At 45.9% G+C, this 27,706-nt stretch overlaps 1 protein-coding gene across 1 annotated transcript in view; it reads right to left on the reverse strand.

Annotated features, from left to right (window-relative positions):
• Positions 1–27,706, reverse strand: part of LOC144805774 (uncharacterized) — a 399,726-nt gene that overhangs the window by 221,434 nt on the left and 150,586 nt on the right. The gene's annotated exons all lie outside the window — the stretch shown is intronic.

Consider the following 27,706-nt stretch of genomic DNA (forward strand, 5'->3'; position numbering starts at 1 on the left):
TAGAAGAAGGAGGATAGCGCATCGCAGAGGTCTTGGGAGTTAGTGATGTCGTTGGATGCTGCGGAAGGGTTGGTGAATTCTTTGACGATATTGAAGAGTTCCTTGCTGTTATGAGAATTGTTGTCGAGACGGTCCTTGAATGCTGATTTCTTGGCGGATCGAATCAGTTGGTGGTGTTTGCGGGTGGCTGTCTTGAGGGAGGCCATGTTGTCTGAGGTTTGATCTTTTCTCCAATTCTTCTCCAGGGTGCGGCAAGTCTTCTTGGATTTTTTAAGGTCATCATTGAACCAGGGAGCCTTTTTGCTGGATGATTTCAACTGGTGTTTTTCCAGGGGTGGTAGTTCGTCCGCACTGTGGGTAATCCATTGCCTGGGGTTGGTGGCCGCTTGGTCTGGGTCCATTGCTAGGGTGGGAGGGTTTTGGTTGAGTGATGTAAGGAGTTGGTCGGTGGTGATTTTGTTCCATTTTCTCCGGGGAATGGGTTGTGGACAGTTGTGGGTCAGTGTGGTTTTGTAGCTGAAGTGAACACAGCTGTGGTCCGTCCAGTGGAGAGCTGTAGTGTGATCGAAGGAGATGTGCTTGCTGGAGGTGAAGATAGGGTTGAGCGTGTGTCCGGCTGTGTGAGTGGGGGTGTCAACAAGTTGTTTGAGTCCGAGATTGGACATGTTGTCCAGCAGGGTGGTGGAGTTGTTGTCGAGTATGTTTTCAAGGTGGTAGTTGAAGTCTCCTAGAAGAATGTAGTTCTCGGAGGCGAGGGCGTGCTGGCTGACGAAGTCTGTGATGTCGTCGCTGAATTGAGATCGGGTGCCTGGGGGCCTGTAAATGCGGGTGCCTCTAGGGGTTGTCCTGGGGTCGGTGTGGATCTGAAAGTGGAGATGTTCGGCGGTTGCAAGATTGTCGTCAGAGCTGGTTGTGATTTTGATGGTGCTTCTATGGACGATGGCGATGCCTCCTCCAGTTTGATTGGTGCGGTCTTTTCGAATGATCTTGTAAGTATCCGGTATGGCTATGGCGATGTCAGGGGCAGAGGATGCGTTCATCCATGTTTCAGTAAGGAAGGCGATGTCAGGTGACGCAGTGTCGATTAGGTCCCAGAGTTCTGTTGCATTGTGATGTATTCCTATAGGTTCTGTATCGATCCCCCTATTCCTGACCCTATTCTGGTTAACAAGTTAACTAGCAGCCATCCCATGAGGCAGAAAACCCCCATGATGCAGGAACCGTTATCTGATAAAGCCACACTACGGCACAGGAACGTGTTATCTGATTAGGTCATAACGCTTGCCATCTAATTAGACAAGCGATATTCCTCCAGCCCCTGATAAGGCATACGGAGTTCTCAAAACAAATCAAACCTATGACAGACCTGGGAAAAACCCTGCGGCCATTGTTTTGATTTCACCAAGAACTTCAGCAAAAGAATGTGCTAACGACCTGGTCGTACGACATCCTTATTGACGTATCTATGTCCATCCTTACGTCAATCTCGGCACCTTAAAGGTATAAATATTACCGATATTGCCCTATGCAAACACACGCGGTGGTGACGAGATCGGAGCAGCCAGACTTGCCGAAGCCCAGAGCAGAGCAGACCCCGCTGGCGCAGCCCCGCCTTCTTGACGCGCTGAGAACGAGAAGCTGCCTTTTTCTCCTGCCGAGAAATCCAGCTCCGGCGCTTCCGGGTAGCCCTCGCAGGCTGCCTGGAATATCGAGACCAGAGATGAGAGATACCATCCCTCAATTCATCCTAGATTCCAGGTACAGAACTGAATAACCCCTTGCAGAGAATTCTTTAGTCAGTCACTTGGCAAAACAAACTTAACTTAAACTGTAACTTTCTATTCCCGCCCACGTATTAGGCTTAGGTCAGGTACACGGGGTAGGCGTAGTTAGAAACACCAGTTGAGTACGATTAGTCAAATGTATACGTGTATGTAATTCATTTTATTCATTTTAAACCTTCATATGGCTTAGAAACCATATCAATGTTTTTACAGTATTATTTTATACTTCTGCTTTTAATGTATGCACTTTACTTAACCATAAGTATTGCAATAATATCGATCCATTTCTCTTGTATGAGAAAAGAGACTGATCAATAAATAACATCTTTTATTGAACACGCCCGTCTCTTCCTTTTCTCTACAATCTGGTGAGACTAAGAATGCACGTACTGACTGAGTAAAATAAATTGCCTTTTGTTCACACGACTCTAGAGATACACTCTTGATTAGGGGAGAGCAAAGTTGTCATGTTCTATGGTTGTCAGAAACTAAATCCCTTCTTATCTATCCAGGGAGGTTCAACTCCTCCTTGCCTATTCGAGAAAGTTTCTAGTGAACTCTGAGCTAGCTGGCAAACCCAAAACTTTAAGTCTAATATCGACAGTAGTAGACCTAGTTAACGTCTGGTCTAGGCCTATACTATTGAAGGTATTATTCCAATGCGCAGAGCCTATTGGGATAATAGGAACTACACTACATGGCGCCCAACGCGTTTGGAAGGGCGATAAAACTAACGTAAGACATTTAGAGTAACTCAGTCGTGCTTTCTCACTCAGACCCCTTTTTCCCATAATATTCCAAAGACGTCTGGAGTGGGTAAAAGGTAATATCCGCCAAACCTTGCAGGAGGAAACTCCTATGTATGGTACTTGGTTTAGTCAACGTTGAAGGATACACCGTTCCAAAATATTGTGCATCTAATCTTTGTTTCCATAAGAAACCTGATCTGCAAACAAACAAAATAAGCTTCCTGTCGGTAAAATGGTAGACAGTGATGATGAAAGAGAGGCAGTTAGATTAGCAGCTGAAATAGTAGCAGCTGATACTGCTATACCAGAAGCTGACCAGGATATAATACTCATCCCGGTCATCAAAAGGAAATCTATAACTTTAAAACTTATAGAAAATGGACTGACACCTAGAGGTGGCACAGTCATATTCGTAATTGAGGCACACGAATATCGGCAGACAGAGGTATACTATTCATGGATACATTTTCCAGCAGCAAATGCTGTAACAAAGTACTTCCACTATTACAAAACAGAGGAACCTCCTAATGAGTATACTCCTTTCGAGGAGGTGGAAGTACCACTTAAATTTCAAGAGCACCTGCTCTTATTTAATGGCGCCCTAAAACATAATAATCACATCACCAGGCTCGGTCCTTTAGGTAGACCAGGAGCAACGTGGCCGGTCCTAGCCGGATACACACCGCATCCAGACTTCGAAAGAATGCCTGCAGCAGATCTTTTAGTACAACTAAAACAATTAATAAAAATACATAGACAATTAGTCCAATATGTGATGCGGATTTCAACAATTCAACCAGCAATTAAAATTCCACAGCTGACCCCTCACCAGGGGAACACAAATAAAATTACACCACAGAACATACAATCCTGCCTAGGTAAAGTACCAGCTAAACGGGAACAAATACCATTCTGGTTAGCACAAAAAATCACCCAAATAGAGGCTGTGTTTCCAGACACCACCCCGTTAGAAAAACACAGGATTCTGACTATCTGTCTTCCAATGGGAATCGCACCACACGTGGAGGACTGTGACACTTGGGGTACAGTCTTTGCTTCCATCTACACAAAAACGCACGGTGTTCCATCCATTTCGGTAATACCAGATGTGCTAAAACAAATTCAAGACGAATACGGTCCAGAACCCGCTTTAACTCTTGGTATGAAATTACTAAAAGACTTCAAGCAGGTCTCGGCTATATTATTAGCCAACATAAAGGGAGAAGCAGCAAACGTGGCGATCCGCCAGAGGTTAAAGGAGACAGATATAGCAGACCAACCAGCTGAGATTGCCAGAATCATAGAAAAATCCTATGAGGCACTAGGTAGAGATAGTTTAGGTGGAATACCAGTAAAACCACAACTGATTGAAAGTCCTGAAAAAATATTTTTTTATAATAATTCAACATCACAAAAAAAGAGCTGGGATGGAAACAAACAACCCAATCCTAAAGAAAAGAAATTCCAGTCCAGAGGAAGGTCTCCTAGGCGAAGAGAAAAATCTCAGAACCAAAGACACAGGTCACCCCAGAGTGACCCCTCTGGGAAAAGATATAACCTTAGAAATAGGAATAATATAAAGAAGCCTGATAGATATCAAGACATTGATACACGTCCCTCTCAATCTTTTCAGACTTCCTCGCAGAAATCGGAAAGAAGAGGACGATCATAACAAAGAGAAGAGCACGCCAAGTCCAAAGACAAGGAACCTGCTCATCTAAAAAAGAAACTACAATTTCCAAAAAAGAAGGTAGCCAGTATCAAGGTAGTTAACAATGCCGAGAATACTGAGGACACAACTGAAAAACGGAGAATGGGCTCAGACAATGCTAGACAGCGCAGCAGAAGTGAGCATAGCTCGCAAAGTCCTTATGAATCATCTGGAGACAGTGGACACGAATGAATATCTTCAAGTGGAAACTGCAGACACCAGAGTTAGCAAACCTCACAAAATATATGAAATAACTTTACGTATAGAGGGGGATAAGACTAGAAAAATAAGGGGACTATTTTGGGATAATCTCTCCAAGGGCTATGACATCCTTCTAGCTGAAAAAGACTGGCCACCAGAGTTTGTCAGGGAGTGCCCTCATGGCGAAGAAATAATTATGCCTGCCTTCTCAAATCATATCCCAATTCATAAAAAATATACACTTGCTAGAAAGTGGGCGGTAGCTCTAGCTCCTGCTTTATATAAAAATCACGTAGGATGGGATGAGGACTCTCCTCCTCACAAAATCCAGTTAAAATCACAACCTACTGCACAGAGACAGTACCCAATTAAGCAAGAAGCTAAAAAACAGGTAAAAGAAATCCTAGATCAGCTAGAATACCAGGGGGTGATTGAAACTTGCACCTCACAAATGAACAACCCTTTGTTTCCGGTCTCCAAACCAGACAATTCATATCGTCTAGTTTTGGATTACCGACACCTTAACTCATGTTGCAAAACTCGCATAGTGCTGCACTAATGAATAACATAGTGCGCAAAAAATACAAAACAACATTAGACATCTCTAATGGATTCTTTTGTCAAAACATAGCACCAGAGAGCAGATATTTGTCTGCGTTCTCAATAAATGGCACTCCAAAACAATTCTGTCGGTTAGCCCAGGGGTACAAGAATAGCCCGTGGGTATTCTCAGCGAGAGTAACAGAATTACTACAAACATATGATGACGAAGCATTATCGTATGTCGACGACATATACTTAACAGATGATGACTTGGAGACTCACTTGAAGAGAGTGAACACCATAATACTTGGGTTCGCAGCAGAGGGTTACAAATTCAACTTTAAAAAATCCAGAATTGCCCATCTGACAGTCCTGTTCTTAGGGTATGAATTATCAAGTGTATGTTGGCTGACAATTTCCTAGAGAAATGTGCCGTACTCCAAGCACCTAGAACACTAAAAAACCTACAGTCAATTCTAGGCTTCCTAAATTTCGGAAGAACATACATTGCAAATTACGCAGAAATGGTCAAGCCCCTTTATGATCTAATAAAACAAGATTTTAAAAGAACCAATTGGACTCAAATACACACAGAAATTTCGAGATCCTTCAAAACAGACATGTTAATTAAAACAAAATTAGAAACACGTGATAACACATGCAATCTTGTGATTCGAGTCATCCCAGGAAGATGCGGATTCACATACCTGACCTCTAATGAGGGAGAAAAGATACCAATTGCATTCAAATCACACTTGTACACAGAAGCTGAAAATAAATTCAGCATTAAAGAAAACATTGTTCATGCAGTTCAAACCGCAATAGCTAGAGAAAAAGATCAAGCTGACGGTAGACGTATCACAGTCAGAACAGCAGAATCAGCCTTTGAGGCATTAACAACACCGTGTAATTTACCAACAACAACATTGAATCCGGAATGGATACAATGGGTGAATTCAATTACAATGGACAAAGTATACTACTACTTTGATCCAGAACTAAAGGAATTGAAAAATCTAGAATATGAAAGAACATTCCCTCTGCCAATCGACATTCTGCCCTTACGACAATACGCTTGTGTAATCTATACAGACGGACATGCTCAACCCTCCGTTTGGGGAGAACAAGCATACAACCCCACATGTGAGATTACAAAAGAAGTGTGGCGTGGAGGTAAACTAAGACCTCTATTAACAAAAACACACTCAGTAGAAACTAATTCAGAACAACAGACTGAAATAATAGCATTGAAAATGGCGCTAGATAATGCAGATCGCGAATTCCCGACACTTATAGTGTCCGATTCATATTACTGCGTCAAATCATATAACAACGATTTGCAGACATGGATTCAAAACGGTTACAAAGATGACACAGGTGCAACAATAAAGCAAAAACTGCTTTGGGAACAAATAGTTCTGTTACAAAAAGAACTACCAAAGACTCACGTGATACATACACTGAGTCATCAGCGTGATGGCGTTCACGTTGCAGGGAATTCATTGGCTGAGACAGCCACAGCGGTAGCAACTAAATCGGCTTCCGTTGCTAGAAAAAAGCGTACAGTGAAGTATATTGACGGTGAAACTGTGCTGGCGGTGAAAACGTCATCAAAAGGCGACTGCTCAGCGCTACCGATCAACTATCCACTCAATTGTACATACATAATCGATGCAAACTCCGTCCCTTTTGCTCGAATCCCTGGAGTGGGGGATAGAGTGATTCCAAACATGGACAGGAGAAACTTGTTAATTGCAGACGCGCATATGGGTGAGGGTCTTAGACACCTCAAACTAAAAGATTCTCTGGAAGAATTACAATCAAGGTACTGGTGGCCAGGCATGAGCCTGCATCACACCATGTTTGTAAAAAACTGCCCAAACTGCAACAGAAATCGCAGTGGTGAGAAAAACGGTGTAATACCGTGTCGTTTCACTCCAGAAAAAATCAATAGTAAAAAGCAAGGCGTGCGATTAACATATACAGGCTAGTTTCCACTTATAATGTAGATCACCAGCACTCTGCTGACGTCTGGACTGTTATACAAAGATTTGCGAGTCTAAATGGCATATACGCTAAGAGCATGCTACGTTTGATCATTGTTTTCACTCTAGCCCTCCAGCCTGATGGGAAACATGGCCAAATGAGCATAGCACAGCAGGAATCTTCTCACTTCCTTCCTGAGGGATACGGGATGGTGTAAAGAAAAAACCAAGGCATAAAGCTATCTATAACAGAAAGGATATTAGGTTCGGGAGCTGGGTGGGTCAAACATCTAATAAGTGTCCAACGTAGTCTAAATAACCTGCCAAGAAATTCTCTGAAGGGATTCAGTCCGTACGAATTATTATTTGGAACTAGGATGTTAGTCTTAGACCTCGATAGTCAAACTTCAGTGGTAAAGGAAAAAAGCTTTGATATCAAAGATCGTTTGGCTATTTTGCAGGACTTAAATGAAACAAGAAAAGACCTGAGCAACATAAAGTTGAAACAGCAGCCAACAACCACTGAAGAGCCACCACCTGTCCCAGCAAGACCTGTCTGGATTCCAAAAGTCGGGGATCTAGTCAGAGAAAAGATCGCGGTAAAGAAGGAATTTGGGCCTTCTTACAGAAAAGCAGTTCCTGTCTTGTCTGTCAACGGGACAAGATCAGTTGTACTACCGCCGCTTGCTGGTAAAAAGGAGAACCGAGTTGTATCCATCGACCTGGTAAAACCACAATCATGTGGCCGATAACAAATAGTAGGCCAAGTGGACTCCCGATAAGTAGCAGAACACCAAGGTTTGCTACAAACACAGAGGTTCAATCTAAGAGGCTGATCACATTCGAAACGCCTACAGATAGACAACAAGGACTATGCAACACTGCAATGGAACATAGACCTCTGAAAACCCAAATAAAAACATTTAGCAGAGACACACCAACCTATAATGAAGTAACAAACGACTATGCAAGAAACAGTAATCCTGAAGCAATTGGAACAATTGACAGAACTGCATCCGGCTACTTCATAAACTTCGATGATTCCTCTGAAGGCTTCACTGAATCAAAAACACAGCCATCAACAAAAACCTTTAAAGATAAAGTTAAAGTACTTTTGAAACAACTGAAAGAAACATATCTGATTTCTCCATGGATTGAATTTTGGGTGGGTTTTGGTGCATTTATCCTCATACTTTGGCTCATCATGATACTAACTTTGGGACGCTTCATTGAGGGAAAATATGCTAAAATGGACACAGCAAGTCAGAAAATCAACTTGATCCTCAAACCACACACATCTTCACACGTCGAGAAAAGAGAACTTTCTTCAGTCAACTTCACAGCCAATCCTATACCGGGTGGGGTAGCATGGGACAACACTGACTACGAAATCTATGGTCCAGTTGAAATCCTGAAATATCCACACCAAATTAAGATCTCGTTGAGTGACTTTGTAAAACCAAGCTCATTTGCTGATGATTGGGACTTTGAAAGTATAAATAATATGATGTCTGACTTAGTGATGTCTGCTAAATTTACCAAACATGATTATTTGCAGGGTTCTACAAATTATGATAGTATGTACTGTTATAACCACTATGGTAACCATTTTCTACATAGATCTGCACAACCTAGAAATGTTTTAAACTATAATCAATGGGAACATTGTGCAACACCTCCAAAAGGAAGCTCAAGAACAGTTTACGACAAATATTCATACTTTTCAGGTTTTAACATAAGTAATGCTGAAACATTTTATTTCAAATTGTCAAATAAGACAGGGACAAAGACCATGATAACAAACACGAAATTGATATATTCAGACTCATTCTTTGAACAAATGAATACTTTTGGTTTTGATTATTGGGACAAAAATGTTGAAGTAAAGAGTGTTTGGGGTACAAAAGAATGGCAAGTACAGGGTATAGAATCTTTGTTTAGAGCCTGCATGATCCCAGAACAAATTATATTTTTAAATGACACTGTTCAACAAACTACCTGTCTTGGCTTAGCCAAAATCAAAGACTTAAATAAACCGTCTATTCCAAAACCAACAATGAACAGCAATAGCTCTACAGATGAAGAGATAGACGTAAATGATGTATTAAACCAAAACAGAACACATCCAGATTGGAAAAAGTGGTTGATCTGGCCCACAGATACTAATAACTGTCAAGACAGATTCCTGAACAAAACATAGGGGTTCAAAATGACCAGGCCAGACCCTAGATATTCCCAAAGACAACACCCAGGAATAATAACCACCTACAGTGTGGGCAAATTATGCCTTCAATGGCTACAAACTTCCACACTGGCAGAAATTAAGCAACACCTAACTTTACTTACTGATGGTGCTGACTTGCGTGATTTCATTATGGGACCGCGCAAACAGCGTCAGAAACGTTTCATAGCAGCCTCTGTATATGCAGCATACAACGAGGCCTGGAAGGTTACTCAAATTGAGACAGCAGAAAGTATACGGGAAATTGACCGTATTAATTTGGAAAAATCACTTTCTGTAGTGGACAATGGGTTAATGACTCTGTCCATTGTGTCTTCAGCAATCGACATAATATCGCAAGACTTACTGTTGTTACAACACGGTCAGTCCCAATTGCGTTCTATTGTACAGATTCAATTTTATTTATTATGATTTTGGCTCTCACAAGAGGGCCACATAAAAGTGTACAAACTTCCAAACACAGCAAATACATTTACACAGGAAGCAATAACAAACACGAAACATATACCATTTGAGAACCCTAAAGTAAATACAATACTAACATGTGCCCAGAAACTACACAGAGTCAGACCCTCAAAACAACTCCCAGAACTCATTAATAAATAACAAGGAAGCCTTTAAAAAAATTAAAAATATGAAAGCAGAACATTTCATTGGGAGGACAGTAAAGTGCAGAAAGGAAGCCATTCAATGTAACTATGCCCAAACGAAGACAGATCGTTTTTAGCCATCTGCCGCGCAATTTACGGAGTGCAGGGCAGATCAGTAACACATGCATACAGTCCTGAATGTTCACTTTACATAGATTGCACAGAGGAGATGAACCATTCCTTTTAGATAACAATTGGTTAAGAGGTATTAAATCGTAGCGTAGGAGAAACCAAAATCTACGTATACCATGGGGAAGGGACCATAAAACATAGGGTTGAGGTTGTTTCAACTGATAAGAGTCAAGGAGGTGAACTACATGCCTTTTTTCACAAATTGATTTTTTATCAGAGAGAAAACATAGGTCCCATGACGCTGCTTTCAACACCGACTTTAACTGTGATGGAGAATACAGGAAAAGCGTAGTTTCATCTAAATTTAGCAAAGATACAGCTTTTCTAAAATTACAAACAAGTTGAGAAAACTCTTTAAAATTACCCAACAATTCATTTCTGACGAGGGCTCTCATTGTCCCTACTTCAGCTCTAGCAAGGCAAGCCACCCATCTTACAAGGGCACATACTCCCTGGACCCAACTACTCCTAAGGCCGAAGTCGAGTCTGCAGGCTGCCAGCGAGCACGCAGTGTTTAAGGAAGAGAGAGATCTTAGGAGCTTCCCCTCGATCTTATGGCAAAAGTCCCATTTTCCCATATCAATTAGTTCGATACCATATAGTATTGTAGCAGGGATTTTGGATCTAAATACTTCCAATAAACTAGGAAAGTGCCGTTTCCCCGTTGCATGGTATAGGGCATGTAGGAAGGTGGCTACCTGACTATGGTTACCCCAGATTTTTTTGCCTGTGTTTAGCTGGTTTTTTGACTTAGTTGACCTGGTTCCCTGCTAATCAGGGCCCCAGGCCATCTGCTCTCTCTGTAAAATGGATTCCATGTACCCTAGGTACATACCAATTGGAAATGGACTCCTTGTCAGCCCCTGTAGAATGCACTATAGGTGCACAGGGCACAGGAGCCACTAAGGCCTACCAGGGGCTGCAGCATATCTTTTGCCACCCCTGGCTGGTTCTTAAATTGACACAACTGGCTGATCACTCAGCTGGGGTAAGGTGGTGTACACACCCCTTGCTTAGATATAGTATACCTATGTCTAAACCTATATCTGGACACATGTAAACCTGTGAGCCACTCCTATAGACAGGCCTCACCAATCCTGGAGGCTGGGTGCATGGTTTTTATGTGAGATGGAGCTCTAGCATGAGCTGAGCCTGTCTGCAGCCGTCGGGAACAAATCCCTAAGCTGTTTCAGGATAATGCCATACCATATACTATTAAGTGCCTTATAATCCTCGCGGTTATTTAGCAACTCTGGTTTGGCTTTATCAAAACATGTCGTGTAAGGTGTCATACGCTTTGGAATACCATCCCCTCGCCAGTTCTGGCGACGGGGATGGCATTCCACCCCTCTAGAGGGGTAAGACATGTTACTTCACTTTAATGCGGTTGATTTCTCCAAAGGCCTTAAGATCCACAAAATGGATGCCTCTGCCACAGACAAATGTCTGGACCCCTGGAGCTGACCGAAACCCAGTCAAGGGGGTCCTGGACAAAGGGTTTCCTGTCACAGGAGGGTGTCACCGCCCTCCAGACAGGAGATAGTGTATTGTAGCAGGGAGGTTTGAAAGAAACCAGACACTGCCTGGGGCGCACAAGGCTGCCCCTTGCATAATCCGGCCAAACCGGTTCTGGGGCACTCCAGCCCTCGTGCCAGGGCGGCCTGGATCAAAGGAAGGGGGTGTATCCACCCACTTCCTGGGTCCCACCCATAGGAGGGGACCTAGCAGGTAATCACGCCCACCAGATTCGAATAAGAGTGGGAGCAGTGCCAATGCACATCAGATTTCCTGGAAGAAACATTTGAAACGATATTCTGGACCCTTCGCCCTCCATCTCAACGTGGAAGCCCGAAGAATCTCCCTTGTGGTCAAGGAGTGACCACCCTGCAGCAGCAGGCACCATCCAGCCCTCGACGTCTACTTAGTTGCAGTTCCCGCCGGAACTCGAGCGACTGAGATCGACGAGATCAAGCCTGCCCAGCTTCTAACAGCCCGATCCACAGTCCCTGCAAAGCTGAGACCCGTGGAGGCGACCGGAAGCGTGGGGCACGCCATCTTGAAGTGACCACGAGACGCTGACCGTGCAGCCCACGAGTGACCCTCGAAGCTGTACACCGGGGTTTGAGACGCCCCCACCCTGAGCTACTCCTGAGCCGAAGTTCAGCCCTCCACACTCGACGAGTGCTGCGTGGGGCCCTTTGGCACGATTTGGCTCAACGCGTTGGCCCGGTCACTTGCCAGCTGGCTTGTGGTCCCTGTGCCGACGAACTACAAAAGAAGACTCGTGATTCTGGTTGCTCCAGATCCACACCAGCTCCCCTGAAAGGGAGCCCCGACTCTGACCTTCCTGGTCCGAGTGAGACGCCATCTTCCAATCCCGCGTGGATTGCTCTTACCAAGGCTTGTTTGCTCCAAACCGGAAGCCGACTGCACCGACGGTGAGAGCCTGCGTGGGACAGATCGTGACCTGCTCCTGGACGTCGCAGATGCCCCAGAGCCCACGTGACAGCGAAGAGAAGCGCCTCGACGACCACCTGATTGCGCCCGACATTGCCTGGTTCCGTCCTGGTTCCACCCTGGTCACTGCTGAGTGACCCAGACTCTGTCCCCTCTGCTTTCAGGTACTCTACAACTTGAGTCCACCCTTGGACTCCACCGGACACTTCGTCTTCACCCTGCCTGCAGCCCTTTCAGCTTCAAGCACCAAGAGCCTGCGTGTCAAAACCCGACGCCACTTCGACCCTGTGCACCCACTTCCTGTGGGTGAGGTAACTTTGCTCCGCCGGTGTTCCCACACTGGTGCACACCTCTAGGGTCTGTGTGTTAAGTTTTGTTCCTCTAGGTTCAGCGGAAGTGTCCTTAAACTTTAACTATTTGACTTTTACGCACCATTGGTTAACATTGGTGCATGCGTGCGCTTTCCGCACATCTCCCGAATCCCGAGGGCCATTCCCGACTTCAGCATTGCTTGTCCTGACTGCTCCCAGCGATTCCCTAGGCCCTAGGCCTAACCACTGTTCGAGTGGCCTCTCTTATACCACTTGTTTAGTATATGGTTTGAGTGGCCCCCTGCCCTCATCCATAATTGTGCAACTTTGTATGTTTAAACAGTGCTTTTGATTTAACGCTTGTGCCCCTTTATTCATAAAGAATACTGGGGATTGTTTTTAGTAATAAACACATATATTTTTATAATATATACTTGTGTGGTGTCCTTTCATTTGGTATTACAGGATTGTATGTGGTAAAACAGCTCGCTTAACACGACCTCTTAAGTTAAGCCTTTAGGCTGCTTAGTCCATGCTACCCCTAGGATAGCTTGTCTAATAAGGTTGACTTACAACCAGACACCATAAGGGGATTGTTTGGTCAGGTAGTAGGTGGTTCCAGAATTGGAAACATCCCTTACCAGGCCAACTTCTCACATTGGTGAGCAGCGGTGCGGATTTGAGCTTGCTGTTGTTTTACCATTGCAATCTTTATATCAAATTGAAAGATCACATCAAGTACCTCTAGGTACATATAAAATCAAAAGCTTAGCATATTAAGTTCTACTGAACTTAGTAGTTGTAGGTTGAAGGGAGTAGCACACCCCTGACTACAACTCACTAGCAAGGTCCAGTAGGAAAACACTTAGTGTAGGTAAGTGCACCACTTACACCTCACTAGTAACCATGTCTGACACAGGAAAGGCCTCAGGGTCTAGTCCTGTGACAGTTGACCCTACCCAGGCAACTTTTGGATATGACAAACTAACCCGCAGAGACTTGATTGCCTTGTGCAAAGCAAGAGGGTTAAAAAGGGGCAGAAGCCCCACCTGCCTAATCCTGGTAGAACTCCTAGAACAGGATGACTTAGAGAAGGCAAAAGCAGCTTCCCTAGATACAGGAACTGGAGGGAACCCCCCTGCAGTTGATCCCCCTGAAGAGGAGGATGATGATGACTTGGATGAGGACTCAGAGGTTGAGGACTTAGAAGTACAGGATCAGGGTAGCCAGGTTCCAGTTGGTAGGCTTAGCCAGGCCAACTTGGACCTACTGGGGAATGGAGAGGGCCAGCACCTCCCCAGAACCCAACATGTGATTCTCCCAGGCAACAGAAGAGTGAGATCTCCCTCAGGGGACTCCCATCTTTCTAGTGCCTCCAGGGAATCAGAGAGAGGCATGAGTGCTTCTCAGAAAGCTGAGCATAGGGCCAGAATGAGGGCTGTCCAACTCCAAATAGAGAGGGAGGAGGTAGCCTTGGCTCAAGCTAAACTTAGCATGGCCCAAGCTAAACTTGCCTTGGCAAGAGAGCAGAAATTGTGTGGCTTAGATGCCACTGGTGGCAGCAATATTCCTAAAGAGAAACCCAGGTCCTATGATAGTAGAAACCTGACAAAGATTGTGCCCCCCTTCAAAGAAGGGGATGACATCCACAAATGGATGACTGCTCTTGAGAGAGCCTGCATGGTACAGCAGGTTCCTGAGGAACAGTGGGCAGCAATCTTATGGTACTCCTTTTCAGAGAAAGGGAGGGACAAGCTCCTCACTGTCAGACATGAGGATGCAAACAATTACAAAGTCCTGAAGAGTGTTCTGATAGATGGGTTTGGCTTAACCACTGAACAGTACAGGTTCAAGTTCAGAGACACCCAGAAGACACAGACTCAGGACTGGACTGATTTTGTAGATTGTGCTACTAAGGCTCTGGAGGGTTGGCTACATGGCAGCAAAGTACATGACTTTACAGGATTGTATAATTTGATTATGAGGGAGCAGATCCTAAGTAATTGTCAGAACCAGCTCTTACACCAGCACCTGGTAGACTCTGATCTGACCTCTCCCCAAGAATTGGGAAAGAAGGCAGACAAATGGGTCAGAACCAGGATTAGGCCTAAGAATCAGGACAGTAACCAGAAGAAGGAGTCTACCAAGCCTCAAGATAAGGGTGGGGATAAAAGTAAAGAAAAGACTTCCCCAGGGCCCCAAAACTCCAAGGATGGGGGTGGGTCCCAAGACACTTCTTCAACTGAGAAAAAACCCTATTGTTATCCCTGTAAACAGGTGGGGCATTACAAAACAGACAGCTGTTGTCCCAAGAATAACAATAAAGAAAATATACCTCCAAAGCCAGCTTCAACACCTCCTGTTACTGTCAGCAGTAATCCCCCAGGAAGTGGAAGCACACCCAGGAATCTGGGTGGGTTTACTTTTGGAAATCAGGTGGACCCTGGCCTATCCAGGTCCCCATCACCCAATGATCTTGTTTATGAGGCTGGCATGGGGTTTGCCAACTTCTCTGCTTGCCCAAATACTTTGAGCAAGTATAGACAAGAACCCATCATCAATGGTTTAAGAGTTGAAGCTTTTAGAGACACAGGGGCTAGCATCACCATGGTGGCTGATGGCATAGTCCCCTCTAAGCAACTTTTACCTGGTGCCACATACCAGGTAATAAACATTGATGGCATCCAAACAAATCATCCCATGGCAGTAGTAAGTCTCAGCTGGGGAGGTGTCACTGGCCCAAAGAGAGTGGCAGTGTCCCCAAACTTGCCTGTAGACTGTCTACTGGGTAATGATTTAGAAATCTCAGCCTGGGCTGGGGTTGAACAGGAAATCCATTCTAGAATGGTAAATTCCAATGGAAAGGTTAGTGGGGCTGTAATGGCTACAGCCCCAATTCAAGATGTCCTTCCTGAAAAGGTTGGTAGGGCGGAGATACTCCCTGCCCCATCTTTAGCAAAAGCTCTTCCTGAACAGAATAGCAAAGCTGTTATGATAACAGCAGAAACCCAAACTGAGTCTCCTCCTGAAAAGGTTGGTGGGGCTGTGATGGCCACAGCCCAAACTCAAACTGACACGTGTGTTGTGAAACCTGAAATGATGGATAACTCCACACAAACTGAGAGCATGGAGGAGGAAGAGAAATCTCCCCCTCACCAGACTTTAGGACAGGATCAGCCTCCTCAGGGAACTGATCTTACCCCTGATGAAGAAACTGCCCCAGAGGTGGTTGGGCCTAGCCTGACAGAACCTCTGATGTCAGTGGACCCTTCTCAGGTGGGACCCAGTCTGGAGCAGGTAACCTGCCCCTCTCTCCCTTGCCTTAGCCAGCCCAGGGCTGCAGAGGACAAGAAGGACAGTGAGACCCAGAGGACCCCCTGTCAAATAAAGCCCCCCCATCAAAAGGTTAGGTGCACCAAAACTAGTAGCCCTAGTAAGGTGAAAACTTTAAAAACTCCTGAGGGAGCCCCCTTAAAAACAGTTAGGGACCTCCCCCAGATGGATTCTGTTGGGCACAGCCAAACCTGGGACCCAAGGGGCCCAAACCTGAACTGTCCCTCCAGCAAGCCAAACAGAGGGACCCAGCCTCCAGCTTTAGGTAGCCAGAGGCTGACCCTGAGAGCACAGTGCAACTCAGTTAAAGAAAGAAAGGCACACCTGGTGGAAGATAATTGGAGGAAGCCAAGCCCTAACTTAGTAGAGCCTAACTTCAATACTCCATATCCAAACCAGCCTTTAACTTTGCATAAACACACCCAAGGTAGTGATTCCCTATGGTGGAGACCCTCTAATACCCAAAGGGTGAGGGACTGCTTAGTGGACCATGAGACAGGGGGTACCCATGCTAGTGCAGGTACTTCCTTATATGGCCACTCAGGCAATATAGGCTTACCTGGCCAAGGATAGCCTTATCTCCTTTCGTTTGGGGGGGGGTTATGTAGGAAGGTGGCTACCTGACTATGGTTACCCCAGATTTTTTTGCCTGTGTTTAGCTGGTTTTTTGACTTAGTTGACCTGGTTCCCTGCTAATCAGGGCCCCAGGCCATCTGCTCTCTCTGTAAAATGGATTCCATGTACCCTAGGTACATACCAATTGGAAATGGACTCCTTGTCAGCCCCTGTAGAATGCACTATAGGTGCACAGGGCACAGGAGCCACTAAGGCCTACCAGGGGCTGCAGCATATCTTTTGCCACCCCTGGCTGGTTCTTAAATTGACACAACTGGCTGATCACTCAGCTGGGGTAAGGTGGTGTACACACCCCTTGCTTAGATATAGTATACCTATGTCTAAACCTATATCTGGACACATGTAAACCTGTGAGCCACTCCTATAGACAGGCCTCACCAATCCTGGAGGCTGGGTGCATGGTTTTTATGTGAGATGGAGCTCTAGCATGAGCTGAGCCTGTCTGCAGCCGTCGGGAACAAATCCCTAAGCTGTTTCAGGATAATGCCATACCATATACTATTAAGTGCCTTATAATCCTCGCGGTTATTTAGCAACTCTGGTTTGGCTTTATCAAAACATGTCGTGTAAGGTGTCATACGCTTTGGAATACCATCCCCTCGCCAGTTCTGGCGACGGGGATGGCATTCCACCCCTCTAGAGGGGTAAGACATGTTACTTCACTTTAATGCGGTTGATTTCTCCAAAGGCCTTAAGATCCACAAAATGGATGCCTCTGCCACAGACAAATGTCTGGACCCCTGGAGCTGACCGAAACCCAGTCAAGGGGGTCCTGGACAAAGGGTTTCCTGTCACAGGAGGGTGTCACCGCCCTCCAGACAGGAGATAGTGTATTGTAGCAGGGAGGTTTGAAAGAAACCAGACACTGCCTGGGGCGCACAAGGCTGCCCCTTGCATAATCCGGCCAAACCGGTTCTGGGGCACTCCAGCCCTCGTGCCAGGGCGGCCTGGATCAAAGGAAGGGGGTGTATCCACCCACTTCCTGGGTCCCACCCATAGGAGGGGACCTAGCAGGTAATCACGCCCACCAGATTCGAATAAGAGTGGGAGCAGTGCCAATGCACATCAGATTTCCTGGAAGAAACATTTGAAACGATATTCTGGACCCTTCGCCCTCCATCTCAACGTGGAAGCCCGAAGAATCTCCCTTGTGGTCAAGGAGTGACCACCCTGCAGCAGCAGGCACCATCCAGCCCTCGACGTCTACTTAGTTGCAGTTCCCGCCGGAACTCGAGCGACTGAGATCGACGAGATCAAGCCTGCCCAGCTTCTAACAGCCCGATCCACAGTCCCTGCAAAGCTGAGACCCGTGGAGGCGACCGGAAGCGTGGGGCACGCCATCTTGAAGTGACCACGAGACGCTGACCGTGCAGCCCACGAGTGACCCTCGAAGCTGTACACCGGGGTTTGAGACGCCCCCACCCTGAGCTACTCCTGAGCCGAAGTTCAGCCCTCCACACTCGACGAGTGCTGCGTGGGGCCCTTTGGCACGATTTGGCTCAACGCGTTGGCCCGGTCACTTGCCAGCTGGCTTGTGGTCCCTGTGCCGACGAACTACAAAAGAAGACTCGTGATTCTGGTTGCTCCAGATCCACACCAGCTCCCCTGAAAGGGAGCCCCGACTCTGACCTTCCTGGTCCGAGTGAGACGCCATCTTCCAATCCCGCGTGGATTGCTCTTACCAAGGCTTGTTTGCTCCAAACCGGAAGCCGACTGCACCGACGGTGAGAGCCTGCGTGGGACAGATCGTGACCTGCTCCTGGACGTCGCAGATGCCCCAGAGCCCACGTGACAGCGAAGAGAAGCACCTCGACGACCACCTGATTGCGCCCGACATTGCCTGGTTCCGTCCTGGTTCCACCCTGGTCACTGCTGAGTGACCCAGACTCTGTCCCCTCTGCTTTCAGGTACTCTACAACTTGAGTCCACCCTTGGACTCCACCGGACACTTCGTCTTCACCCTGCCTGCAGCCCTTTCAGCTTCAAGCACCAAGAGCCTGCGTGTCAAAACCCGACGCCACTTCGACCCTGTGCACCCACTTCCTGTGGGTGAGGTAACTTTGCTCCGCCGGTGTTCCCACACTGGTGCACACCTCTAGGGTCTGTGTGTTAAGTTTTGTTCCTCTAGGTTCAGCGGAAGTGTCCTTAAACTTTAACTATTTGACTTTTACGCACCATTGGTTAACATTGGTGCATGCGTGCGCTTTCCGCACATCTCCCGAATCCCGAGGGCCATTCCCGACTTCAGCATTGCTTGTCCTGACTGCTCCCAGCGATTCCCTAGGCCCTAGGCCTAACCACTGTTCGAGTGGCCTCTCTTATACCACTTGTTTAGTATATGGTTTGAGTGGCCCCCTGCCCTCATCCATAATTGTGCAACTTTGTATGTTTAAACAGTGCTTTTGATTTAACGCTTGTGCCCCTTTATTCATAAAGAATACTGGGGATTGTTTTTAGTAATAAACACATATATTTTTATAATATATACTTGTGTGGTGTCCTTTCATTTGGTATTACAGGATTGTATGTGGTAAAACAGCTCGCTTAACACGACCTCTTAAGTTAAGCCTTTAGGCTGCTTAGTCCATGCTACCCCTAGGATAGCTTGTCTAATAAGGTTGACTTACAACCAGACACCATAAGGGGATTGTTTGGTCAGGTAGTAGGTGGTTCCAGAATTGGAAACATCCCTTACCAGGCCAACTTCTCACAGGGCATTTAAACCTTTGCCATGGGCAATAGCTTTGCATGTACAATGCTCAATATGGAGCTTCTCACTCAAGTTAGCTGTAACAATTTTCCCTAGAAAAGTGTAAAACTTTACCACCTCCAGTTTTTGATCCCCTATGAACCAACCATAATCTACAGATCGGCACCTCTTCCTGCCAGCTATACACATGACTTTACTTTTGGTAATGTTAATCTTCATGGCATGGGCTACCGCAAAAGAGTGCAAAGCATGGAGCCGATTTGCTAATCCCTTAGGTGTTAGGTCAAGGATGAGAACATCATCGGCGTACATCATGCATGAAATCGGTGCCCCCCCAACCACCGGGGCAAAGCCCTCTCCGGCAGCCAGGGCGGCAGGTAAGTCTGCCGTATATAAGGAGAACAAAAGGGGAGCCAATAAACAGCCTTGTTTAAGGCCATTCGAAGTTAAAATTGTATCAGATAACCCCCTTTCACCCCCCAGCAAAACCCTGCACCAGGTCTCTGTGTGTATTGCCTTCACCAACTCCAACAAATAGTGTGGGAGCCCAAACGCTGCCAATTTTCTCCACAGCGTTCCGCGATCAACTTTATCGAACGCTGTGGAGAAATCAATAAAGGCAGCATACACAACGCCTCCTCTCACCTGCACATACTTATTTGTTACCACATGAAGGGCTGTAAGGTTGTCTAGCGTACCGTGGTACCTGCCGAAACCAGTCTGTTCTATTGGCAAAATATTGTTCTCCTCAACCCAATCGGAGAGGAATGTTAGAATACATTTCGCAAATACCTTTCCGATGGAGTCGAGGAGCGCAATCAGACAGTAGTTGCTAGGATTATCCCTGGTACCCTTCTTAAAAATAGGGACCAAGATACTTCCCCTCCAGGAGGGGGGTACCATTTTGGACAAAAAACAGGCTCTATACAGCGGATACAGGATTTTGCTCCACCTTACAGGATCGGATTTCAAGACCGTCATTGGGAGTTCATCTGGGCCCATTGCCCCGGAGACGCGCATAGTTTTTATCGCCGTCTCGATTTCTTTTTCGGCGGGGCAATTACAAAGACCCACAGAGGTAACACCGCTGTCAAAATCATTACAGATGGTAGCACCGTTGGTAATATCAATAATTAAACTCCCATTCCCTGAATAGAGATCTCGAATATAGGTGGTCCAAACATCTTCCGCTATAGCGATAGGAGATGGGCTTACTCGAGAGCCACACCCCCTACCGATTATTGCCCAAAATTCTCTGATCCTGCCATGCACAACTGCCTCCCTCAGGCTAATCCATACCTTATCCTCCCCTTCCTTTTTTATTTTTTGCCGGAGTCTACTTCTCTTTCTTTTTAACCTGGAAATTTCTTTTCCACGATCCCTGACTCTGTCAAGGTATTGTTCACGGACCAATTTGTTTATTTCCACATTCAAGCTATGCAAAATGCTAGGAACTACCACTCCGTTTTTGGGACGGGGCATTTTCTTTCTTTTTGCATACGAGGTAATTTTTCGCATAAATTCTGCCAAGTAAACCATTTCATTCCCACGCCACTCATCTAAAACTAATAGTGTATTGGATAAAAAATCCTGCACCCCATTAATGGCAGAAGGATTCCAAAAGCACCTTCCAGAAGAAACATGGAAGGCCACATCCCTACCATGCATAGACCAAGGTGCGATTGTCAAAGGTTTTAAAGAAAAAGTTACCAACAATATGCTATGATCACTCAAAGGGGTAGCTATGACCTTAAGGTCCAGAATAGAAGGGAACAAACCGTAGTCCGTGACTACATAATCTAGGATAGAAGACCCAAAGGGAGACTTATGAGTAAATTTAGCAGGCACATCCGACGGTAATCTCCCATTTAATATGAGACCGTCGACGGCCGCTAATTCATTTAGCAAAATCTTCCCACGTTTATTTGTCACTAATTTATCGGGGAAGAGTGACTGAGGAATAAAATAAGCCTCTTCCTTAGGTTTATTCCTAAAGAGTTCCAAACTAACATTGGAGATTTTGCAGTTCAGGTCTCCCACCAGCATGATTTCCGGAGGAGATGGAACATTCTTAATCAAGACAATATATTGAAATACCTGCTTTAAAATCTCATTAAAACACTCCTCAGGAGGAATATAAACATTCAAAATCACAATAGGGGATTTTATGCCGTTGTTCAACAAATTATCAATGGTTATAGCATGGAACAATTTGCTTGGATCAATATAGTGAGAGAATCTCCATTGCAATTTATTTGAAAGTAAACAAGCAATGCCCCCCCTAGCATGGCCTTTCTTAGAAGGGACCGCGGGCACTTCCAGGGCATAATAGTCCTTAGAAACCTTCAACGTATTAATACACCACGTTTCCTGTAAACAGATCACATCAGCTCCCAGGGAATATAAAAACTCAAATTTCTCTGGGCTACTGTGAATCCCTGCCGCATTCCAGGAAATAATATTTAATGAGGTGTTAAAGATGTTGAAACAATCTGGGATTATCTTTGGTTCTTGTAGATAGGGCACTTTGTAGTCAGTTCCACCGATTGTTGTCCTCAGACATGGAAGAATTCTGAGACAGCGGAAGTGGCTTTACTTGGGAGACCGAGCGTTTTCCCTTAGATACCGAAATCCTCAGGTCTCTAAAGGGAGAGGCTGCCCCGCTTGGCTCCTCTCCTCTGAGTACCTCCCCAGAAAACAGGTTTGTATTATCACGTTTGAAAATCGGGAGAATATCAATACCTGTACGTTGAAAGTGCTCAGCTTGCCCTAATATCAAATTTACAATGATAGGTGAATAAAATTTGACCCTTATACTCGTTACCTTAACTTCACAAAATAGGGAAACTAACTCTATGTCCCTAGTTTGGATATGACGGAGACTTTCTATCTCATAGAAACGTTTAAGGAGCCAAGCTCTATTTAAGAGCAAGTCCCCGTCAAAAAGAGGTAAGAAGTCTAACTCAAGAGTTTCCACTGGAGCTTTTACAGCTATTACGGGGCGATCCGGAACATGGCGATCTCCCCTCTCAGCAGCTACTAAGAAAGGAGAGGCCAGAGGATTCAGAGCCCCCGATGGATGTTGGATGGAACCTCCAATCCTAGTCGAGAATGACAGACTAGGGAGGGGGCCCCCCCTTTGTGGGAGACCATCCAAAGATGTTAATGGACACAATTCACTTTCCACATTAAAAAAGGTAGAAATGGGGGGGTTCACTTCCATCTCAACATCCACATTAGCGGGTATAAAAGAAAGATCTAAAACAATCACTTCTTTCTCCGGTGTGGTCAGAGAATTTCGAAAAATTATCCGACGTTGCCTTTTCTTCTTGTATTTCCTTAAAGGTTTCTTTTTATTCCCCTTATTCTTTCTAAGTTTACCATTTTTAACCTTTATCTCCTGTCCATCATTGATAGGTTCTTTATTATTTTCAGACATAAAAATAGGAAAAAGCTCTTGAGCTGCTTTAAGGCCAGATGTGGATTTGTCTTCCTCCACAATCTCAAGAACTGAGTTGTTAATACAGTTGGGCACTGCAGTTTGGGGCATAGTTACAGGATGTGGTGTCATGACCAATGTCCCCACTTTCTTTTCAAAATCCACTGGAGGCACATTTAATTCCCCCAATGACAAACCATGTTCCATCCTAGTAGGAGGGACACTTCCCGTTTCCGATGCCTTTTGTAACAGGGACTTCAGTATTTGGGTAACAGACTCCAAAATACAATCCGAGTTACCAACAAATTTCCCTAAAAGAGATAAAATAGAGGCTAGTAATTGTTCCAAAGCAATCATAGATTCAGAAATTGGTTTTTCACATGCTACGCCTGGCCGGCCAATACCTGATAGGTCAAGACCCGGGGGCCCAGAAGCGATTAACAAATCGGACAGGTCCTGACCATTCGACGAGGGGGTACTACTATACAGCAACAGTCCAGATGGGGTAGCGCCCCCCGAGGATTTGACAGGGGCTAGAGGCTCCACCTTCCCTGTACTAACATAACGGCCGCAAAGATCAAAGTCAATGGATAGAGATGACGAATCGCCACCCAATTGACCCTTCGGCGGGGTTTGGGACACAGATGGTAAAATAGATTGTACATGAATAAGTTCCCTATCAGTTACTGGGAAGATGGGCTCACTCTCATCGATCCCCTCTGAGAGGACACGGGGGGGAGATGCCCCAGACACAGACTGTTGCGGTAAGGGCTGCCCAAGGGAGGGCGGCAGGGATGTGATTGCTTGACTATGAACCCCTAAAGCGATGGCACAGGCACCTTTATTTGTAGATAAATTAACGGTCTTGGGGGAGGGTAAATCCCAAAACTCAAAGAGTTGGCATTGGCCCTTCAGAGGGGGGTTATTTACAGATTTATTTCTGGTGCGGTTAATATCTTTGTTCACCACAGAGATACCACCCACTTCCCTACCAGACCGTAATTTTTTAGACATGTTCTTAACAAATGTATCCACAGAATAATATTGCAAAAAGAAAATTACTCCTGAGGGCAAATGACACAGAATAATATAGGCTTCCTAAACAATAAAATTATAGTCCAGGAGATGCAAAGTGACTGCCCAGCGATGAAGGTAGAAATAGTTATAAAATAGTCTCGATAAAAGGCAACTTTCTTCAACAAGCAGGCGTATTTCCCATAGGCGAATAAACAAAAAATATAATCGCTGACGATGAAAATAACTGGGCCCAGCCCGGCCTACCTCGGCCACTGAGGGCCACAGAGGGCCCGCCCTTGTCCCGGGCTTCTCCCGCGCGCTCCCGCGCAGCGGGGTCCTACAACTTCTGATAAGCAAGTTAGAGCTGAGGGGGGAGGAGTCGGCAGGGAGAGCGCCCCAGCTGATCTTGATTTGTGGAAGTTGCTGGCGCTCCTGGGACAGGTAGTCCTGCGCCAGCAACAGCTCGCAGCCCTGCTTCCCTCTCTCTCTCACCCTCGACCAAGTAGAGGTTAAAGTCCGCCTTCCACGCAGCGGGACCCGCGAAGCGGGTTCCGCAAGCAGTAAGAGTAAAAACAGGTTCAAGGAAAGGCTCTGCAAAAAGATTTCACAGCGTCAGGGCACAAATGATGAATCCGCCGGTATGAAGCAACGCAGAAGCTTTTCAAAGCGGCAAATGCGAGGGAGGAGCCGGCAGGGAGAGCGCCCCAGCTGATCTTGATTTGTGGAAGTTGCTGGCGCTCCTGGGACAGGTAGTCCTGCGCCAGCAACAGCTCGCAGCCCTGCTTCCCTCTCTCTCTCACCCTCGACCAAGTAGAGGTTAAAGTCCGCCTTCCACGCAGCGGGACCCGCAAAGCGGGTTCCGCAAGCAGTAAGAGTAAAAACAGGTTCAAGGAAAGGCTCTGCAAAAAGATTTCACAGCGTCAGGGCACAAATGATGAATCCGCCGGTATGAAGCAACGCAGAAGCTTTTCAAAGCGGCAAATGCGAGGGAGGAGCCGGCAGGGAGAGCGCCCCAGCTGATCTTGATTTGTGGAAGTTGCTGGCGCTCCTGGGACAGGTAGTTCTGCGCCAGCAACAGCTCGCAGCCCTGCTTCCCTCTCTCTCTCACCCTCGACCAAGTAGAGGTTAAAGTCCGCCTTCCACGAAGCGGGACCCGCGAAGCGGGTTCCGCAAGCAGTAAGAGTAAAAACAGGTTCAAGGAAAGGCTCTGCAAAAAGATTTCACAGCGTTCTATTGTTCAGCTTGGCTGGACGTTACAAAATCTGCGGTCAGGCTATGTGCCTTGGCGTTTAATCAACACAACGTCACTATTCAATATCTTTAACCTTACTGATAAACAAATCAGTATGGCACAAAAGGGTGCTGATTATACAATCCTGAGCATTGAGAAACTCGAGAGATTACCAGTGACAATGTCAGAACGACCTGTCAGTGAATGGATAAAACATGGGATAATTAATATTCCAATATCAACCTTCAGGTTTCAATACTGCCCAAAATATATACAGGCTGGCATGTACGAAAAATTGGGAAAAGGGTACATCAAAACAACATGGAACTTGCCCTATTCACATGCATGTGTCAGTAATAAAGGACAGAAAGTGTTTCTTAGTGGCAATAATTGTGCGATGTCACTAAGCGGTACACTTCTGTGTAATGGAATTAGTTTGCATGGAGCCTGTGAAGGGAACTCAAATAACCTTTCATGTCACCAGCTAGGCACACCTGCTACAGAGATAGAACCATTCTTTCAAAGACTCTATAATGGTGTGGAAAAGTAAATTTTGCCATGTTCTGTGTCCCTACGAGTCCTCCATCTTATGTTATGTGTGCATGATTAAATATGCATATGTATCCTGTATGTTTGATTAAAGACGCAATTACAGTTGTGTCCATCATTAGTATGCCAGTTTCCAGTTCTCGTGAAAGCTACGAGTATCAGGCCTATGTAAAGTTACGTTGCCACGTTTCTCAGTGTGCACGTTATTTCATTGTAAAGTCCCCGTTTCTAGGCCTCAAAAGGGCCCGGACACCAGATTCAGCTCCTGTCTCCTGAGTCCTCGCTGAGGAGCGATACAGCCCCCACCTGTATCCTCGACCCTTCACTTACTTCCTGCCTCGCAGTGCCCGGCTCGGCCTGGCTCTGCCTCTGAGTCTGCCAAGAGTATGTTATGATTCTAGTTATCAGTCCAGCCCTCCTTCTTTGCATTCCTAAGCTACTGAATCGCATCAATAGTTTCCGTCATTGTCTAGCCTTTACGTCTCCATGTAAGAGAAATACTGCATTTAATGGTCATTTAATATTCTTCATCACGCACTACATGTAGAATAATGCATGCTCCAGTCTTAGAGTCCGTTAGCCTCTCCCCTCCTGACTCTTAGTTTATATCAACATGTTCTCTAAACATCAGATACTAGATACTGTTTAGGTACATGTCGCCCTGACTCTCCAGACTTCAGTCTCTGCTCCTAGCACAGAGTTCATAGCCCCCAGCTTCTCCTAGTAACACGTCATTGTCAGTTTACGCGCACCATTAGGTTAGAGGTCCCGGCTCCTTAGGTAGCCCCCTCCATGTTTCCGCCCCATTTATGACATATTCTGTTACGTTTACATCACATGTCTATGTATACGCCCCTGTTACACCCATTTTCACCCTTATCTTTCGCGACTGCTATTGACCACACCCACTGCTCCGCCTATCATATGTACTGTAATGCAACTGTTTTACTATATATGCTTGTGTATTGTTATTAAATGTTACGCCAGTCCTTTCCCCAGAGCGTGCCGATTCTGATCCTGCCCCCGGCAGCGCTGCCATCCTGTTCCCGTGCAGGTTGTCCTGTTCCTGTCCTTTATGCTGTATTAAACCTGCAAACTCCTACTACCTCGAATCTTGACTCTTATTTATTGAGCTATCTGTTATTCATTTATCCATTCAAAAATAGAGGTATTATTTATTTATTTACCACATAATGGCGCCCGAATAGGGACTTGCCCTTTCCCCACGCGCCGGTGAAGCCACGCCGGCCCCCTGACCCTCTGCAGCCGTGACGGAACCATACCGTGCACGTGCAGATATTTCTGCTTCAAGTATCCCTCAGGCCCACGGAGGAGACGGAGGTGGCGGTCCAGCATCCAGACGAGGCGGTGGAGGAACGCGGCGAGTCCCGACCAGAGCCCAAGCCGAGAGTCCAAGGTCCGAGGTATCCGGAGGCCCACCCGTAACAGAAGTCCGAAGTTCGTCCGTCCGGCGTCGAAGCAGTCGAGTCCAGTCCGAGGCCTTCCGTTCCTGCTGCCCGGTGAGTACCATTGCTGGGGTAGTATCTAGACAGGGTCAATCTAATTGACTCTGGTCTGTGGGTTGGTGGTACACAGACCCAAAACGAAGTGTCCACTTCGGTGGATGCGGGTCCTGACGTGTCTCTTTATGAGACCGGTAAGTTTCGTACTGTTTCAGCAGTGCATCTAGTTTCTGTTCTAGTCAGTTCTGTTCTCGAGAAAATTCATGTATTCTGTTTTCAGTATTCCAGGTAGTATTCTGTTCGAACTGTTATTTTAAATATTCTTCATGTATTTTAATGTCGTGGTATGAATGTGGAGTAATTATCGTGTTCATTGTGTATTGTATTGTGTCTAGATTACAGTTCAGTCATGCCCTTATTCTCGAAATTACGTCAGTTAAAAACTAGAAAAGGTCTGCTAGAAGCAGCAGTTCCTGTCCCGCCTAGGGACAGTCCAGGTCATTTTATGTATCAGAAGCATGGCATAAGTGCCATATTATATCTAGATTTATGGGTAGAGTATA

The sequence above is a fragment of the Lissotriton helveticus genome (assembly GCF_964261635.1).
Source record: "Lissotriton helveticus chromosome 1_1 unlocalized genomic scaffold, aLisHel1.1 SUPER_1_unloc_24, whole genome shotgun sequence".
In the NCBI taxonomy this organism is placed as follows: Eukaryota; Metazoa; Chordata; class Amphibia; order Caudata; family Salamandridae; genus Lissotriton; species Lissotriton helveticus.